The sequence below is a fragment of the Taudactylus pleione genome, unplaced genomic scaffold (assembly GCF_031769625.1).
Source record: "Taudactylus pleione unplaced genomic scaffold, aTauple2 ptg000021l, whole genome shotgun sequence".
In the NCBI taxonomy this organism is placed as follows: Eukaryota; Metazoa; Chordata; class Amphibia; order Anura; family Myobatrachidae; genus Taudactylus; species Taudactylus pleione.
Genome location: NW_028284423.1, coordinates 16116183 through 16132500, shown reverse-complemented (window position 1 = coordinate 16132500; position 16318 = coordinate 16116183). Strand labels below are relative to the sequence as shown.

The 16318-nt window shown below is 31.8% G+C and overlaps 9 non-coding genes across 9 annotated transcripts; all 9 read right to left on the bottom strand.

Annotated features, from left to right (window-relative positions):
• Window positions 1–867: 867 nt before the first annotated feature.
• On the bottom strand, window positions 868–939 carry TRNAC-GCA (transfer RNA cysteine (anticodon GCA)). Its single transcript has one exon. It is a non-coding gene; the product is annotated as a tRNA-Cys (tRNA).
• A 1326-nt stretch (window positions 940–2265) lies between these two features.
• Window positions 2266–2337, bottom strand: TRNAC-GCA (transfer RNA cysteine (anticodon GCA)). Its single transcript has one exon. It is a non-coding gene; the product is annotated as a tRNA-Cys (tRNA).
• A 963-nt stretch (window positions 2338–3300) lies between these two features.
• Window positions 3301–3372, bottom strand: TRNAC-GCA (transfer RNA cysteine (anticodon GCA)). The gene has a single exon. It is a non-coding gene; the product is annotated as a tRNA-Cys (tRNA).
• A 3756-nt stretch (window positions 3373–7128) lies between these two features.
• Window positions 7129–7200, bottom strand: TRNAC-GCA (transfer RNA cysteine (anticodon GCA)). The gene has a single exon. It is a non-coding gene; the product is annotated as a tRNA-Cys (tRNA).
• A 1327-nt stretch (window positions 7201–8527) lies between these two features.
• On the bottom strand, window positions 8528–8599 carry TRNAY-GUA (transfer RNA tyrosine (anticodon GUA)). Its single transcript has one exon. It is a non-coding gene; the product is annotated as a tRNA-Tyr (tRNA).
• Window positions 8600–9926: 1327 nt separating this feature from the next.
• On the bottom strand, window positions 9927–9998 carry TRNAC-GCA (transfer RNA cysteine (anticodon GCA)). Its single transcript has one exon. It is a non-coding gene; the product is annotated as a tRNA-Cys (tRNA).
• A 1327-nt stretch (window positions 9999–11325) lies between these two features.
• Window positions 11326–11397, bottom strand: TRNAC-GCA (transfer RNA cysteine (anticodon GCA)). Its single transcript has one exon. It is a non-coding gene; the product is annotated as a tRNA-Cys (tRNA).
• A 1691-nt stretch (window positions 11398–13088) lies between these two features.
• TRNAC-GCA (transfer RNA cysteine (anticodon GCA)) lies at window positions 13089–13159 on the bottom strand. The gene has a single exon. It is a non-coding gene; the product is annotated as a tRNA-Cys (tRNA).
• A 2055-nt stretch (window positions 13160–15214) lies between these two features.
• On the bottom strand, window positions 15215–15285 carry TRNAC-GCA (transfer RNA cysteine (anticodon GCA)). The gene has a single exon. It is a non-coding gene; the product is annotated as a tRNA-Cys (tRNA).
• Window positions 15286–16318: the final 1033 nt, after the last annotated feature.

Sequence of the window (16318 nt, the reverse complement as noted above, 5' to 3'; positions counted from 1 at the left end):
TATATTTATGGTGATGCTTTGGAGTTATTAATCTGGGCTTGATTGCAGAGTTCACATAGGTGTAAGCTGTGAGCATGCTCAAAAAGGAACTTTGATCATCTAAAGCTCCAATTTCATCAGTAATAGTGACATCAGGACATATTGTGACTTTAAATTTTGGGAGGCAAAACAGAACTAAGAAAATACAAATTCTTAGCAATAAACCTATATAAATTATTTCAAAAAGTAGCTGACAACGGTATATTATTGCTAATAAAATAGGACATTTTGATTTTTGGGATTGAGGGCTCAGATGTTCAAAATTAATGTTTGATGCATAAACTCGAATGGCCTAGTTGCAAAATTAGTCTGAGATTAACCCCCAATTACAACAACAGTTCCAGAACACTGCAATACAATTGCCTAATAATTCCTTATTTAATTATCAGAGAGGGTGAGTATTAAAGTACACATGTTTCATGTTCAGTTATATTATACTATTCTAAATATATTACTATAGAAAGGACAGAAATTAAATTGAGGTTCTGGAACTGTTGGTGGGATTAGGGATTGAACTCAGACTGATATTGCAATAAGAGTTCTCCTACTTTTTCAGTTTAACCATTTTGGGAAAGAAAGTACTTTTTAAAGAGAAACTAGGTAGGTCCTTTATATTTGCCTTCTATAAATTATAGTTTTCTTTAAAAATCGCTTTCAAATAAATGAAATCTGCCACTCTAACTGTGCTATCAGGAAGCATATAATGTTAAAGTTTCACTTTTTTTGTTTTCTTGCTCTTACTTGAGTTAGCTTTTCCTGTACTTGAGTTTCAAACTAGCTGTAAACTGCAAATTGATTCAGTACCTTTACACATTAAAAGCTAGGTAAAGGGGGCACCTGGATTTGAACCAGGGACCTCTCGATCTGCAGTCGAATGCTCTACCACTGAGCTATACCCCCAATTGTGTACAAGCTTTTAAAAACATTCACATTGCAGTCAGAAAGTATAGGTGTTTGTACTATATATGTTGTCTTATAGGATAAAAAATTAATATGTATATTTATGGTAATGCTTTGGAGTTATTAATCTGGGCTTGATTGCAGAGTTCACATAGGTGTAAGCTGTGAGCATGCTCAAAAAGGAACTTTGATCATCTAAAGCTCCAATTTCGTCAGTAATAGTGACATCAGGACATATTGTGACTTTAAATTTTGGGAGGCCAAACAGAACTAAGAAAATACAAATTCTTAGCAATAAACCTATATAAATTATTTCAAAAATAAGCTGACAACAGTATATTATTGCTAATAAAATAGGACTTTTTGATTTTTGGGCTTGTGGGCTCAGGTGTTCAAAAATAATGTTTGATGCATAAACTCGAATGGCCTAGTTGCAAAATTAGTCTGAGATTAACCCCCAATTACAACAACAGTTCCAGAACACTGCAATACAATTGCCTAATAATTCCTTATTTAATTATCAAAGAGGGTGAGTATTAAAGTACACATGTTTCATGTTCAGTTATATTATACTATTCTAAATATATTACTATAGAAAGGACAGAAATTAAATTGAGGTTCTGGAACTGTTGGTGGGATTAGGGATTGAACTCAGACTGATATTGCAATAAGGCTTCTCCTACTTCTTCAGTTTAACCATTTGGGAAAGAAAGTACTTTTTTAAGAGAAACTAGGTAGGTCCTTTATATTTGCCTTCTATAAATTATAGATTTCTGTAAAAATCTCTATAAAAAAAATAAAATCTGCCACTCTAACTGTGCTATCAGGAAGTTTGTAATGTTAAAGTATCACTATTTAAGTGATGCTTTTCCTTATTTAATTATCAATGAGGGTGAGTATTAAAGTACACATGTTTCATGTTCAGTTATATTATACTATTCTAAATATATTACTATAGAAAGGACAGAAATTAAATTGAGGTTCTGGAACTGTTGGTGGGATTAGGGATTGAACTCAGACTGATATTGCAATAAGGCTTCTCCTACTTCTTCATTTTTAACCATTTCGGAAAGAGAGTACTATTTTAAGAGAAACTAGGTAGGTACTTTATATTTGCCTTCTATAAATTAAAGATTTCTGTTAAAATCTCTATCAAAAAAATGAAATCTACCACTATAACTGTGCTATGAGGAAGTATATAATGTTAAAGATTCACTTTTTTTTATTTCTTGCTCTTACTTGTGTTAGCTTTTCCTGTACTTGAGTTTCAAACTAGCTGTAAACTGCAAATTGATTCAGTACCTTTACACATTAAAAGCTAGGTAAAGGGGGCACCTGGATTTGAACCAGGGACCTCTCGATCTGCAGTTGAATGCTCTACCACTGAGCTATACCCCCTATTGCGTACAAGATTTTAAAAACATTCACATTGCAGTCAGAAAGTATAGGTGTTTGTACTATATATGTTGTCTTATAGGATAAAAAATTAATATGTATATTTATGGTGATGCTTTGGAGTTATTAATCTGGGCTTGATTGCAGAGTTCACATAGGTGTAAGCTGTGAGCATGCTCAAAAAGGAACTTTGATCATCTAAAGCTCCAATTTCATCAGTAATAGTGACATCAGGACATATTGTGACTTTAAATTTTGGGAGGCAAAACAGAACTAAGAAAATACAAATTCTTAGCAATAAACCTATATAAATTATTTCAAAAAGTAGCTGACAACGGTATATTATTGCTAATAAAATAGGACATTTTGATTTTTGGGCTTGAGGGCTCAGATGTTCAAAATTAATGTTTGATGCATAAACTCGAATGGCCTAGTTGCAAAATTAGTCTGAGATTAACCCCCAATTACAACAACAGTTCCAGAACACTGCAATACAATTGCCTAATAATTCCTTATTTAATTATCAGAGAGGAGGAGTATTAAAGTACACATGTTTCATGTTCAGTTATATTATACTATTCTAAATATATTACTATAGAAAGGACAGAAATTAAATTGAGGTTCTGGAACTGTTGGTGGGATTAGGGATTGAACTCAGACTGATATTGCAATAAGAGTTCTCCTACTTTTTCAGTTTAACCATTTTGGGAAAGAAAGTACTTTTTAAAGAGAAACTAGGTAGGTCCTTTATATTTGCCTTCTCTAAATTATAGTTTTCTTTAAAAATCGCTTTCAAATAAATGAAATCTGCCACTCTAACTGTGCTATCAGGAAGTATATAATGTTAAAGTTTCACTTTTTTTGTTTTCTTGCTCTTACTTGAGTTAGCTTTTCCTGTACTTGAGTTTCAAACTAGCAGTAAACTGCAAATTGATTCAGTACCTTTACACATTAAAAGCTAGATAAAGGGGGCACCTGGATTTGAACCAGGGACCTCTCGATCTGCAGTCAAATGCTCTACCACTGAGCTATACCCCCAATTGCGTACAAGCTTTTAAAAACATTCACATTGCAGTCAGAAAGTATAGGTGTTTGTACTATATATGTTGTCTTATAGGATATAAAATTAATATGTATATTTATGGTGATGCTTTGGAGTTATTAATCTGGGCTTGATTGCAGAGTTCACATAGGTGTAAGCTGTGAGCATGCTCAAAAAGGAACTTTGATCATCTAAAGCTCCAATTTCGTCAGTAATAGTGACATCAGGACATATTGTGACTTTAAATTTTGGGAGGCCAAACAGAACTAAGAAAATACAAATTCTTAGCAATAAACCTATATAAATTATTTCAAAAAGTAGCTGACAACAGTATATTATTGCTAATAAAATAGGACATTTTGATTTTTGGGCTTGAGGGTTCAGATGTTCAAAATTAATGTTTGATGCATAAACTCGAATGGCCTAGTTGCAAAATTAGTCTGAGATTAACCCCCAATTACAACAACAGTTCCAGAACACTGCAATACAATTGCCTAATAATTCCTTATTTAATTATCAGAGAGGGTGAGTATTAAAGTACACATGTTTCATGTTCAGTTATATTATACTATTCTAAATATATTACTATAGAAAGGACAGAAATTAAATAGAGGTTCTGGAACTGTTGGTGGGATTAGGGATTGAACTCAGACTGATATTGCAATATGAGTTCTCCTACTTTTTCAGTTTAACCATTTGGGAAAGAAAGTACTTTTTAAAGAGAAACTAGGTAGGTCCTTTATATTTGCCTTCTATAAATTATAGTTTTCTTTAAAAATCGCTTTCAAATAAATGAAATCTGCCACTCTAACTGTGCTATCAGGAAGAGTATAATGTTAAAGTATCATTATTTAAGTGATGCTTATCCTAATTTAATTATCAATGAGGGTGAGTTTTAAAGTACACATGTTTCATGTTCAGTTATATTATACTATTCTAAATATATTACTATATTAAGGACAGAAATTAAATTGAGGTTCTGGAACTGTTGGTGGGATTAGGGATTGAACTCAGACTGATATTGCAATAAGGCTTCTCCTACTTCTTCATTTTTAACCATTTCGGAAAGAGAGTACTATTTTAAGAGAAATTAGGTAGGTACTTTATATTTGCCTTCTATAACTTATAGATTTCTGTTAAAATCTCGGTCAAAAAAATGAAATCTACCACTCTAACTGTGCTATCAGGAAGTATATAATGTTAAAGATTCACTTTTTTTATTTCTTGCTCTTACTTGTGTTAGCTTTTCCTGTACTTGAGTTTCAAACTAGCTGTAAACTGCAAATTGATTCAGTACCTTTACACATTAAAAGCTAGGTAAAGGGGGCACCTGGATTTGAACCAGGGGCCTCTCGATCTTCAGTTGAATGCTCTACCACTGAGCTATACCCCCTATTGCGTACAAAATTTTAAAAACATTCACATTGCAGTCAGAAAGTATAGGTGTTTGTACTATATATGTTGTCCTATAGGATAAAAAATTAATATGTATATTTATGGTGATGCTTTGGAGTTATTAATCTGGGCTTGATTGCAGAGTTCACATAGGTGTAAGCTGTGAGCATGCTCAAAAAGGAACTTTGATCATCTAAAGCTCCAATTTCGTCAGTAATAGTGACATCAGGACATATTGTGACTTTAAATTTTGGGAGGCCAAACAGAACTAAGAAAATACAAATTCTTAGCAATAAACCTATATAAATTATTTCAAAAAGTAGCTGACAACAGTATATTATTGCTAATAAAATAGGACATTTTGATTTTTGGGTTTGAGGGCTCAGATGTTCAAAATTAATGTTTGATGCATAAACTCGAATGGCCTAGTTGCAAAATTAGTCTGAGATTAACCCCCAATTACAACAACAGTTCCAGAACACTGCAATACAATTGCCTAATAATTCCTTATTTAATTATCAGAGACGGTGAGTATTAAAGTACACATGTTTCATGTTCAGTTATATTATACTATTCTAAATATATTACTATAGAAAGGACAGAAATTAAATTGAGGTTCTGGAACTGTTGGTGGGATTAGGGATTGAACTCAGACTGATATTGCAATAAGAGTTCTCCTACTTTTTCAGTTTAACCATTTGGGAAAGAAAGTACTTTTTAAAGAGAAACTAGGTAGGTGCTTTATATTTGCCTTCTATAAATTATAGATTTCTGTATAAATCTCTTTCAAAAAAATGAAATCTGCCGGTCTAACTGTGCTATCAGGAAGTTTATAATGTTAAAGTATCACTATTTAAGTGATGCTTTTCCTTATTTAATTATCAATGAGGGTGAGTATTAAAGTACACATGTTTCATGTTCAGTTATATTATACTATTCTAAATATATTACTATAGAAAGGACAGAAATTAAATTGAGGTTCTGGAACAGTTGGTGCGATTAGGGATTGAACTCAAACTGATATTGCAATAAGGCTTCTCCTACTTCTTCATTTTTAACCATTTCGGAAAGAAAGTACTATTTTAAGAGAATCTAGGTAAGTACTTTATATTTGCCTTCTATAAATTATAGATTTCTGTTAAAATCTCTATCAAAAAAATGAAATCTACCACTCTAACTGTGCTATAAGGAAGTATATAATGTTAAAGTTTCACTTTTTTGTTTTCTTGCTCTTACTTGTGTTAGCTTTTCCTGTACTTGAGTTTCAAACTAGCTGTAAACTGCAAATTGATTCAGTACCTTTACACATTAAAAGCTAGGTAAAGGGGGCACCTGGATTTGAACCATGGACCTCTCGATCTGCAGTCAAATGCTCTACCACTGAGATATACCCACTATTGCTTACAAGATTTTAAAAACATTCACATTGCAGTCAGAAAGTATAGGTGTTTGTACTATATATGTTGTCTTATAGGATAAAAAATTAATATGTATAGTTATGGTGATGCTTTGGAGTTATTAATCTGGGCTTGATTGCAGAGTTCACATAGGTGTAAGCTGTGAGCATGCTCAAAAAGGAACTTTGATCATCTAAAGCTCCAATTTCGTCAGTAATAGTGACATCAGGACATATTGTGACTTTAAATTTTGGGAGGCCAAACAGAACTAAGAAAATACAAATTCTTAGCAATAAACCTATATAAATTATTTCAAAAAGTTGCTGACAACAGTATATTATTGCTAATAAAATAGGACATTTTGATTTTTGGGCTTGAGGGCTCAGATGTTCAAAATTAATGTTTGATGCATAAACTCGAATGGCCTAGTTGCAAAATTAGTCTGAGATTAACCCCCAATTACAACAACAGTTCCAGAACACTGCAATACAATTGCCTAATAATTCCTTATTTAATTATCAGAGAGGGTGAGTATTAAAGTACACATGTTTCATGTTCAGTTATATTATACTATTCTAAATATATTACTATAGAAAGGACAGAAATTAAATTGAGGTTCTGGAACTGTTGGTGGGATTAGGGATTGAACTCAGACTGATATTGCAATAAGAGTTCTCCTACTTTTTCAGTTTAACCATTTGGGAAAGAAAGTACTTTTTAAAGAGAAACTAGGTAGGTCCTTTATATTTGCCTTCTATAAATTATAGTTTTCTTTAAAAATCGCTTTCAAATAAATGAAATCTGCCACTCTAACTGTGCTATCAATAAGCATATAATGTAAAAGTTTCACTTTTTTTGTTTTCTTGCTCTTACTTGAGTTAGCTTTTCCTGTACTTGAGTTTCAAACTAGCTGTAAACTGCAAATTGATTCAGTACCTTTACACATTAAAAGCTAGGTAAAGGGGGCACCTGGATTTGAACCAGGGACCTCTCGATCTGCAGTCGAATGCTCTACCACTGAGCTATACCCCCAATTGCGTACAAGCTTTTAAAAACATTCACATTGCAGTCAGAAAGTATAGGTGTTTGTACTATATATGTTGTTTTATAGGATAAAAAATTAATATGTATATTTATGGTAATGCTTTGGAGTTATTAATCTGGGCTTGATTGCAGAGTTCACATAGGTGTAAGCTGTGAGCATGCTCAAAAAGGAACTTTGATCATCTAAAGCTCCAATTTCGTCAGTAATAGTGACATCAGGACATATTGTGACTTTAAATTTTGGGAGGCCAAACAGAACTAAGAAAATACAAATTCTTAGCAATAAACCTATATAAATTATTTCAAAAAGAAGCTGACAACAGTATATTATTGCTAATAAAATAGGACTTTTTGATTTTTGGGCTTGTGGGCTCAGGTGTTCAAAAATAATGTTTGATGCATAAACTCGAATGGCCTAGTTGCAAAATTAGTCTGAGATTAATCCCCAATTATAACAACAGTTCCAGAACACTGCAATATAATTGCTTAATAATTCCTTATTTAATTATCAAAGAGGGTGAGTATTAAAGTACACATGTTTCATGTTCAGTTATATTATACTATTCTAAATATATTACTATAGAAAGGACAGAAATTAAATTGAGGTTCTGGAACTGATGGTGGGATTAGGGATTGAACTCAGACTGATATTGCAATAAGGCTTCTCCTACTTCTTCAGTTTAAGCAATTGGGAAAGAAAGTACTTTTTTAAGAGAAACTAGGTAGGTTCTTTATATTTGCCTTCTATAAATTATAGATTTCTATAAAAATCTCTATAAAAAAAAATAAAAACTGCCACTCTAACTGTGCAATCAGGAAGTTTATAATGTTAAAGTATCACTATTTAAGTGATGCTTTTCCTTATTTAATTATCAATGAGGGTGAGAATTAAAGTACACATGTTTCATGTTCAGTTATATTATACTATTCTAAATATATTACTATAGAAAGGACAGAAATTAAATTGAGGTTCTGGAACTGTTGGTGGGATTAGGGATTGAACTCAGACTGATATTGCAATAAGGCTTCTCCTACTTCTTCATTTTTAACCATTTCGGAAAGAGAGTACTATTTTAAGAGAAACTAGGTAGGTACTTTATATTTGCCTTCTATAACTTATAGATTTCTGTTAAAATCTCTGTCAAAAAAATGAAATCTACCACTCTAACTGTGCTATCAGGAAGCATATAATGTTAAAGATTCACTTTTTTTTATTTCTTGCTCTTACTTGTGTTAGCTTTTCCTGTACTTGAGTTTCAAACTAGCTGTAAACTTCAAATTGATTCAATACCTTTACACATTAAAAGCTAGGTAAAGGGGGCACCTGGATTTGAACCAGGGACCTCTCGATCTACAGTTGAATGCTCTACCACTGAGCTATACCCCCTATTGCGTACAAGATTTTAAAAACATTCACATTGCAGTCAGAAAGTATAGGTGTTTGTACTATATATGTTGTCTTATAGGATAAAAAAATTAATATGTATATTTATGGTGATGCTTTGGAGTTATTAATCTGAGCTTGATTGCAGAGTTCACATTGGTGTAAGCTGTGAGCATGCTCAAAAAGGAACTTTGATCATCTAAAGCTCCAATTTCGTCAGTAATAGTGACATCAGGACATATTGTGACTTTAAATTTTGGGAGGCCAAACAGAACTAAGAAAATACAAATTCTTAGCAATAAACCTATATAAATTATTTCAAAAAGTAGCTGACAACAGTATATTATTGCTAATAAAATAGGACATTTTGATTTTTGGGCTTGAGGGCTCAGATGTTCAAAATTAATGTTTGATGCATAAACTCGAATGGCCTAGTTGCAAAATTAGTCTGAGATTAACCCCCAATTACAACAACAGTTCCAGAACACTGCAATACAATTGCCTAATAATTCCTTATTTAATTATCAGAGAGGGTGAGTATTAAAGTACACATGTTTCATGTTCAGTTATATTATACTATTCTAAATATATTACTATAGAAAGGACAGAAATTAAATTGAGGTTCTGGAACAGTTGGTGGGATTAGGGATTGAACTCAGACTGATATTGCAATAAGGCTTCTCCTACTTCTTCAGTTTAACCATTTGGGAAAGAAAGTACTTTTTTAAGAGAAACTAGGTAGGTCCTTTATATTTGCCTTCTCTAAATTATAGTTTTCTTTAAAAATCGCTTTCAAATAAATGAAATCTGCCACTCTAACTGTGCTATCAGGAAGTTTATAATGTTAAAGTATCACTATTTAAGTGATGCTTTTCCTTATTTAATTATCAATGAGGGTGAGTATTAAAGTACACATGTTTCATGTTCAGTTATATTATACTATTCTAAATATATTACTATAGAAAGGACAGAAATTAAATTGAGGTTCTGGAACTGTTGGTGGGATTAGGGATTGAACTCAGACTGATATTGCAATAAGGCTTCTCCTACTTCTTAATTTTTAACCATTTCGGAAAGAAAGTACTATTTTAAGAGAATCTAGGTAAGTACTTTATATTTGCCTTCTATAAATTATAGATTTCTGTTAAAATCTCTATCAAAAAAATGAAATCTACCACTCTAACTGTGCTATCAGGAAGTATATAATGTTAAAGTTTCACTTTTTTTGTTTTCTTGCTCTTACTTGTGTTAGCTTTTCCTGTACTTGAGTTTCAAACTAGCTGTAAACTGCAAATTGATTCAGTACCTTTACACATTAAAAGCTAGGTAAAGGGGGCACCTGGATTTGAACCAGGGACCTCTCGATCTGCAGTCGAATGCTCTACCACTGAGCTATACCCCCAATTGCGTACAAGCTTTTAAAAACATTCACATTGCAGTCAGAAAGTATAGGTGTTTGTACTATATATGTTGTCTTATAGGATAAAAAATTAATATGTATATTTATGGTGATGCTTTGGAGTTATTAATCTGGGCTTGATTGCAGAGTTCACATAGGTGTAAGCTGTGAGCATGCTCAAAAAGGAACTTTGATCATCTAAAGCTCCAATTTCATCAGTAATAGTGACATCAGGACATATTGTGACTTTAAATTTTGGGAGGCCAAACAGAACTAAGAAAATACAAATTCTTAGCAATAAACCTATATAAATTATTTCAAAAAGAAGCTGACAACAGTATATTATTGCTAATAAAATAGGACTTTTTGATTTTTGGGCTTGTGGGCTCAGGTGTTCAAAAATAATGTTTGATGCATAAACTCGAATGGCCTAGTTGCAAAATTAGTCTGAGATTAACCCCCAATTATAACAACAGTTCCAGAACACTGCAATATAATTGCTTAATAATTCCTTATTTAATTATCAAAGAGGGTGAGTATTAAAGTACACATGTTTCATGTTCAGTTATATTATACTAATCTAAATATATTACTATAGAAAGGACAGAAATTAAATTGAGGTTCTGGAACTGATGGTGGGATTAGGGATTGAACTCAGACTGATATTGCAATAAGGCTTCTCCTACTTCTTCAGTTTAACCATTTGGGAAAGAAAGTACTTTTTTAAGAGAAACTAGGTAGGTCCTTTATATTTGCCTTCTATAAATTATAGATTTCTGTATAAATCTCTTTAAAAAAAATGAAATCTGCCACTCTAACTGTGCTTTCAGGAAGTTTATAATGTTAAAGTATCACTATTTAAGTGATGCTTTTCCTTATTTAATTATCAATGAGGGTGAGTATTAAAGTACACATGTTTCATGTTCAGTTATATTATACTATTCTAAATATATTACTATAGAAAGGACAGAAATTAAATTGAGGTTCTGGAACTGTTGGTGGGATTAGGGATTGAACTCAGACTGATATTGCAATAAGGCTTCTCCTACTTCTTCATTTTTAACCATTTCGGAAAGAGAGTACTATTTTAAGAGAAACTAGGTAGGTACTTTATATTTGCCTTCTATATATTATAGATTTCTGTTAAAATCTCTATCAAAAAAATGAAATCTACCACTCTAACTGTGCTATCAGGAAGTATATAATGTTAAAGATTCACTTTTTTTTTATTTCTTGCTCTTACTTGTGTTAGCTTTTCCTGTACTTGAGTTTCAAACTAGCTGTAAACTGCAAATTGATTCAGTACCTTTACACATTAAAAGCTAGGTAAAGGGGGCACCTGGATTTGAACCAGGGACTTCTCGATCTGCAGTTGAATGCTCTACCACTGAGTTATACCCCCTATTGCGTACAAGATTTTAAAAACATTAACATTGCAGTCAGAAAGTATAGGTGTTTGTACTATATATGTTGTCTTATAGGATAAAAAATTAATATGTATATTTATGGTGATGCTTTGGAGTTATTAATCTGGGCTTGATTGCAGAGTTCACATAGGTGTAAGCTGTGAGCATGCTCAAAAAGGATCTTTGATCATCTAAAGCTCCAATTTCGTCAGTAATAGTGACATCAGGACATATTGTGACTTTAAATTTTGGGAGGCCAAACAGAACTAAGGAAATACAAATTCTTAGCAATAAACCTATATAAATTATTTCAAAAAGTAGCTGACAACAGTATATTATTGCTAATAAAATAGGACATTTTGATTTTTGGGCTTGAGGGCTCAGATGTTCAAAATTAATGTTTGATGCATAAACTCGAATGGCCTAGTTGCAAAATTAGTCTGAGATTAACCCCCAATTACAACAACAGTTCCAGAACACTGCAATACAATTGCCTAATAATTCCTTATTTAATTATCAGAGAGGGTGAGTATTAAAGTACACATGTTTCATGTTCAGTTATATTATACTATTCTAAATATATTACTATAGAAAGGACAGAAATTAAATTGAGGTTTTGGAACTGTTGGTGGGATAAGGGATTGAACTCTGACTGATATTGCAATAAGAGTTCTCCTACTTTTTCAGTTTAACCATTTGGTAAAGAAAGTACTTTTTAAAGAGAAACTAGGTAGGTCCTTTATATTTGCCTTCTATAAATTATAGTTTTCTTTAAAAATCGCTTTCAAATAAATGAAATCTGCCACTCTAACTGTGCTATCAGGAAGAGTATAATGTTAAAGTATCATTATTTAAGTGATGCTTTTCCTAATTTAATTATCAATGAGGGTGAGTTTTAAAGTACACATGTTTCATGTTCAGTTATATTATACTATTCTAAATATATTACTATAGAAAGGACAGAAATTAAATCGAGGTTCTGGAACTGTTGGTGGGATTAGGGATTGAACTCAGACTGATATTGCAATAAGGCTTCTCCTACTTCTTCGTTTTTAACCATTTGGGAAAGAAAGTACTTTTTTAAGAGAAACTAGGTAGGTGCTTTATATTTGCCTTCTATAAATTATAGATTTCTGTATAAATCTCTTTCAAAAAAATGAAATCTGCCGGTCTAACTGTGCTATCAGGAAGTTTATAATGTTAAAGTATCACTATTTAAGTGATGCTTTTCCTTATTTAATTATCAATGAGGGTGAGTATTAAAGTACACATGTTTCATGTTCAGTTATATTATACTATTCTAAATATATTACTATAGAAAGGACAGAAATTAAATTGAGGTTCTGGAACAGTTGGTGCGATTAGGGATTGAACTCAAACTGATATTGCAATAAGGCTTCTCCTACTTCTTCATTTTTAACCATTTCGGAAAGAAAGTACTATTTTAAGAGAATCTAGGTAAGTACTTTATATTTGCCTTCTATAAATTATAGATTTCTGTTAAAATCTCTATCAAAAAAATGAAATCTACCACTCTAACTGTGCTATCAGGAAGTATATAATGTTAAAGTTTCACTTTTTTTGTTTTCTTGCTCTTACTTGTGTTAGCTTTTCCTGTACTTGAGTTTCAAACTAGCTGTGAACTTCAAATTGATTCAGTACCTTTACACATTAAAAGCTAGGTAAATGGGGCACCTGGATTTGAACCATGGACCTCTCGATCTGCAGTCGAATGCTCTACCACTGAGCTATTCCCCCTATTGCATACAAGATTTTAAAAACATTCACATTGCAGTCAGAAAGTATAGGTGTTTGTACTATATATGTTGTCTTATAGGATAAAAAATTAATATGTATATTTATGGTGATGCTTTGGAGTTATTAATCTGGGCTTGATTGCAGAGTTCACATAGGTGTAAGCTGTGAGCATGCTCAAAAAGGAAGTTTGATCATCTAAAGCTCCAATTTCATCAGTAATAGTGACATCAGGACATATTGTGACTTTAAATTTTTGGAGGCCAAACAGAACTAAGAAAATACAAATTCTTAGCAATAAACCTATATAAATTATTTCAAAAAGAAGCTGACAACAGTATATTATTGCTAATAAAATAGGACATTTTTATTTTTGGGCTTGTGGGCTCAGGTGTTCAAAAATAATGTTTGATGCATAAACTCGAATGGCCTAGTTGCAAAATTAGTCTGAGATTAACCCCCAATTATAACAACTGTTCCAGAACACTGCAATATAATTGCTTAATAATTCCTTATTTAATTATCAAAGAGGGTGAGTATTAAAGTACACATGTTTCATGTTCAGTTATATTATACTATTCTAAATATATTACTATAGAAAGGACAGAAATAAAATAGAGGTTCTGGAACTGATGGTGGGATTAGGGATTGAACTCAGACTGATATTGCAATAAGGCTTCTCCTTCTTCTTCAGTTTAACCATTTGGGAAAGAAAGTACTTTTTTAAGAGAAACTAGGTAGGTCCTTTATATTTGCCTTCTATAAATTATAGATTTCTGTAAAAATCTCTATAAAAAAAATAAAAACTGCCAATCTAACTGTGCAATCAGGAAGTTTATAATGTTAAAGTATCACTATTTAAGTGATGCTTTTCCTTATTTAATTATCAATGAGGGTGAGTATTAAAGTACACATGTTTCATGTTCAGTTATATTATACTATTCTAAATATATTACTATAGAAAGGACAGAAATTAAATTGAGGTTCTGGAACTGTTGGTGGGATTAGGGATTGAACTCAGACTGATATTGCAATAAGGCTTCTCCTACTTCTTCGTTTTTAACCATTTGGGAAAGAAAGTACTTTTTTAAGAGAAACTAGGTAGGTCCTTTATATTTGCCTTCTATAAATTATAGTTTTCTTTAAAAATCGCTTTCAAATAAATGAAATCTGCCACTCTAACTGTGCTATCAGGAAGAGTATAATGTTAAAGTATCATTATTTAAGTGATGCTTTTCCTAATTTAATTATCAATGAGGGTGAGTTTTAAAGTACACATGTTTCATGTTCAGTTATATTATACTATTCTAAATATATTACTATAGAAAGGACAGAAATTAAATCGAGGTTCTGGAACTGTTGGTGGGATTAGGGATTGAACTCAGACTGATATTGCAATAAGGCTTCTCCTACTTCTTCGTTTTTAACCATTTGGGAAAGAAAGTACTTTTTTAAGAGAAACTAGGTAGGTGCTTTATATTTGCCTTCTATAAATTATAGATTTCTGTATAAATCTCTTTCAAAAAAATGAAATCTGCCGGTCTAACTGTGCTATCAGGAAGTTTATAATGTTAAAGTATCACTATTTAAGTGATGCTTTTCCTTATTTAATTATCAATGAGGGTGAGTATTAAAGTACACATGTTTCATGTTCAGTTATATTATACTATTCTAAATATATTACTATAGAAAGGACAGAAATTAAATTGAGGTTCTGGAACAGATGGTGCGATTAGGGATTGAACTCAAACTGATATTGCAATAAGGCTTCTCCTACTTCTTCATTTTTAACCATTTCGGAAAGAAAGTACTATTTTAAGAGAATCTAGGTAAGTACTTTATATTTGCCTTCTATAAATTATAGATTTCTGTTAAAATCTCTATCAAAAAAATGAAATCTACCACTCTAACTGTGCTATCAGGAAGTATATAATGTTAAAGTTTCACTTTTTTTGTTTTCTTGCTCTTACTTGTGTTAGCTTTTCCTGTACTTGAGTTTCAAACTAGCTGTAAACTTCAAATTGATTCAGTACCTTTACACATTAAAAGCTAGGTAAATGGGGCACCTGGATTTGAACCATGGACCTCTCGATCTGCAGTCGAATGCTCTACCACTGAGCTATTCCCCCTATTGCATACAAGATTTTAAAAACATTCACATTGCAGTCAGAAAGTATAGGTGTTTGTACTATATATGTTGTCTTATAGGATAAAAAATTAATATGTATATTTATGGTGATGCTTTGGAGTTATTAATCTGGGCTTGATTGCAGAGTTCACATAGGTGTAAGCTGTGAGCATGCTCAAAAAGGAAGTTTGATCATCTAAAGCTCCAATTTCATCAGTAATAGTGACATCAGGACATATTGTGACTTTAAATTTTTGGAGGCCAAACAGAACTAAGAAAATACAAATTCTTAGCAATAAACCTATATAAATTATTTCAAAAAGAAGCTGACAACAGTATATTATTGCTAATAAAATAGGACATTTTTATTTTTGGGCTTGTGGGCTCAGGTGTTCAAAAATAATGTTTGATGCATAAACTCGAATGGCCTAGTTGCAAAATTAGTCTGAGATTAACCCCCAATTATAACAACTGTTCCAGAACACTGCAATATAATTGCTTAATAATTCCTTATTTAATTATCAAAGAGGGTGAGTATTAAAGTACACATGTTTCATGTTCAGTTATATTATACTATTCTAAATATATTACTATAGAAAGGACAGAAATTAAATAGAGGTTCTGGAACTGATGGTGGGATTAGGGATTGAACTCAGACTGATATTGCAATAAGGCTTCTCCTTCTTCTTCAGTTTAACCATTTGGGAAAGAAAGTACTTTTTTAAAAGAAACTAGGTAGGTCCTTTATATTTGCCTTCTATAAATTATAGATTTCTGTAAAAATCTCTATAAAAAAAATAAAAACTGCCAATCTAACTGTGCAATCAGGAAGTTTATAATGTTAAAGTATCACTATTTAAGTGATGCTTTTCCTTATTTAATTATCAATGAGGGTGAGTATTAAAGTACACATGTTTCATGTTCAGTTATATTATACTATTCTAAATATATTACTATAGAAAGGACAGAAATTAAATTGAGGTTCTGGAACTGTTGGTGGGATTAGGGATTGAACTCAGACTGATATTGCAATA